At 47.8% G+C, this 3692-nt stretch overlaps 1 pseudogene; it reads right to left on the reverse strand.

Annotated features, from left to right (window-relative positions):
* Positions 1-2398: 2398 nt before the first annotated feature.
* On the reverse strand, positions 2399-3309 carry LOC144291647 (large ribosomal subunit protein mL42 pseudogene; annotated as a pseudogene).
* Positions 3310-3692: the final 383 nt, after the last annotated feature.

A 3692-nucleotide genomic window follows, 5' to 3' on the forward strand; every position in this document is an offset into this window, starting at 1 on the left:
TTATTTATTTATTCATGAGAGACACACACACAGAGAGAGAGAGAGAGAGAGAGAGGGAGAAGCAGGCTCCATGCAGGGAGCCTGACATGGGACTCGATCCCAGGTCTCCAGGATCACGCCCTGGGCTGAAGGCAGATGCCCAACTGCTGAGCCACCCAGGGATCCCCTTCATTTGATATTTATTTAACAACCCATAACACATTTTTACTTTCAAAGAAAATCTGATTTCTACCATTTAATGGAAGACACTCTGTTCACCATTTTAGGCTATGCTTATAAAGTTTCTAATACTTTCATGTGGAACTTATCATGAGTTATTTTCTAGATTTCCACTGGCCTGTAACATATATTCGTTACAAAATAGATGGATTTATTTTATATCTTATTTTTAGAGACTTCTAGGGAAGACTTTTCCATAACTTCTTATGATTGAATATTGCCTCTAAGAGAGTAGCTAATCCTGTTTTATTTAACTCTAGGTCCTTTTTTGCTGAGATTTACTTTCTTTTCAACAGGCCATAGTGTTGAGGCATTTAGCATTCCAGGCAGGAGTTAACAATGCATCTTTTAAAGATCTAGCATTTGGTCAGGAGTCAGTAGACGTGAGTTTAAGATCTGGCTCTACCACTAATTAAGCCATGTCACCTTGGGGAAGTGTTTTAACTTCTCTGAGGGTAAGATTCCACATCTGTACAATGGGTTAATGATTACAGCTACATGTCATTCACAGGCTTCACGTGGAATAATGAAGTGTATGTTAGAGTACTCAGGGAATCCGCCCATTCTCTCTCTAATGCTTGAGAGTCTTACGCATGACCAACATGGTGCCAGCAAAGCAAGAAATACTCACCTAAGCCCTCAGCCCCAAATTTCTTTTATTTTTTTAAGAGTTATTTATTTGAGAGAGAGAAAGAGTCGGCACATGAGTGGAGATGGGGAGGGGCAGAGGGAGAGAGAGAATCTCAAGCAGACCCCCCACAGTGAGCGTGGAGCCTGACTTGGGGCTTGATTTCATGACCCTGAGATCACGACCTAAGCCAAAATCAAGAGTTGGATGTTTAACCAGCTGAGCGGGCCAGGCGCCCCAGTTAGTTTCTAAGTGGTGTTATCTAGCCCAGTTGCTCTAATGAAGAAGCACTTCTGATAGGCAGTGCACACATTTATCATCAACAGGATCTGACACCCCAGACAACTTGACATCAAGTTGATACAAGTTGACATCATACAACTTGTATCAAATGAGAATGCTGAATAATATGGAATGCTGAATATGGAATGCTATGGAATCGTTGAATCACTACATTGTACATTTGACCTAATATAACACCGTGTGTTCGCTATACTGGAATTAAAAGTTTTTAAAAAAAATAAATAAATAAAAGTTTTTTAAAAAGTTGTGTCAGCGGCGCCTGGGTGGCTCAGTCAGTGAAATGTCTGCCTTCAGGTTGGATCATGATGGAGCCCCAGCGCCCTCACTCCCTAAGGCCCCCCATCCCCGCCAGGCTCCCTGCTCCACAGGGAGCCTGCTTCTCCCTCTCCCTTTCCCTCTGCCATTCCTTCTCCCTCTCCCTCTGCCATTCCCCCTGCTTGTTTTTTCTTTTTCTTTCAAATAAATAAAGTCTTTAAAAATAAAAAAAAGTTGTGTCAGGGGATGGCTTGGGTGGCTCAGTGGTTTACTGCCTGCCTTTGACCCAGGGTGTGATCCTCGAGACCCAGGATTGAGTCCCACATCAGGGTCCCTGCTTGGAGCCTGCTTCTTTCTCTGCCTCTGTCTCTGCCTCTCTCCTTGTGTTATTCATGAATAAATAAATTAAATCTTAAAAAAAAGTTATGTGAAATGAAATAATGTGAAATGCCAGATTTTAAAAATAAAAGTGGAAATACTGAGAGGCTTGTTATTGGGGATCCCTGGGTGGCTCAGTGGTTTAGCACCTGCCTTCTACCCAGGGCGTGATCCTGGGGTCCTGGGATGGAGTCCCATGTCCGGCTCCCTGCACGGAGCCTGCATCTCTCTCTGCTTGTGTCTCTGCCTCTCTCTCTCTGTGTGTGTCTCTCTCATGAGTAAATAAATAAAATCTCAAAAAAAAAAAAAAAGGCAAGTTATTGGGGCACAAGGGTGGCTCAGTTGGTTGGATGTATGACTCTTGATTTCAGCTCAGGTCATGATCTTGGGGTCATGGGATGGAGCCCTGCTTCAGGCTTCACATCCAGCCCAGAGTCCGTTTGGAATTCTCTGCCCTGTCCCACTGCTCACTAGTGCTCTCTCTCTTTCTCTCTCTCTCTCTCTCAAAAAAAAGGCAAGTTATTAGAGAATTTCAGGATGATGGGAAACAAATAACTACAGGGGTTCCTGAAACCAAGTATTTAATTCTTTTTTTAAGATATTAAAAGACATTTTATTATTATTTTGCTATATAACATATTAGTGAAAATACTCAATTGCGTTTCTCAAATGGCAAATGAGACACAAGATAACATCTTTCTGATTCCTGAAAACCTCAGTATCATCTGTCTTTTGGAGGATCCAGTTTCCTACGACGTCTGTGATACTGTGTGCACGAGGACACCAACGGTGCTTCGTAGTGAAGAACATTTTGCTAAGTTGTTCTATCAGGAGTCCTTGCTCAAAGTGTTCATTTTTTCCCCTTTAGTCTGGTTTTCAGCACTCGGTCATGTGTTTCTTCATTATTATGCAGAGGATCTGGCCCAGGGGTAGGTTTTGTGTGCTCATAGGCAATGTCCACGGAAAGGTGGTAGCAGGGCAGCCCGGTGGCCCCGCGGTTTAGCGCCGCCTGCAGCTCAGGGCCTGATCCTGGAGACCCTGGATCGAGTCCCACGTCGGGCTTCCTGCATGGAGCCTGCTTCTCCCTCTGCCTGTGTCTCTGCCTCTCTCTCTCTCTCTCTCTGTGTCTCTCATGAATAAATAAATAAAATCTTAAAAAGAAGAAGGGTGGTAGCATACAATCGTCCTGCCATCAGATGCTCTGCTTTGCAATCCGTCATCCGCTAGGGGAGAGTACCTGGACTGATGGCAAACACAATATAAAGCTCCGTTTTGAATTGGAAACAAAGGTTTCCAGACAGTTCTGTTTGGTACTGCCCGTCTTACTGCTGCCAACGCCGCGGTGAATCAAGACGCTTCCTGGGGCTGTGAAAGATGATGACTTGGAGAGAAGCGATTTTAGCTGCTGCCCCCGCGCCCGCCCATTGTCATCCCCGCGCACCTTCCGCCGCTTTCTGCGCGGCCTGGGTGGCGCGAAAACCACTCTCCTGACCCCGAACCAAGGAACGAAACATCCAGGGGGGCATTCGGTCCCCTCAATCCCGGGCACCACGCCCCGCTGAACGACTGCTCACTGCAGGGAGAGAAATTCAGACGGGGAATTCCTCGGCCCAGAAATCAGCCCCAAAGCAAAAGCTTCGGGGAGCCTCGAGGGATCTGCGGGTTCAGCAGCGGCTGCACGAGCGTCGGCCCGAGCCCGAGCGCCGCAACCAAGAGCCGGGCTGGAGGGGTCCGCAGCCGGCGGGCGGCGCGGGCGGCACCGGGGGGCCACGGAGGGCACGGAGGGCACGGAGGGGACGGAGGGGACGGGACGGGAGGGCAGGGGAGGGGACGGAGGGGACGGGAGGGCAGGGGAGGGCAGGGGAGGGGACGGGAGGGGACGGAGGGGACGGGAGGGCACGGAGGGGAG

The sequence above is a fragment of the Canis aureus genome, chromosome 2, assembly GCF_053574225.1.
Source record: "Canis aureus isolate CA01 chromosome 2, VMU_Caureus_v.1.0, whole genome shotgun sequence".
Lineage (NCBI taxonomy): Eukaryota > Metazoa > Chordata > Mammalia > Carnivora > Canidae > Canis > Canis aureus.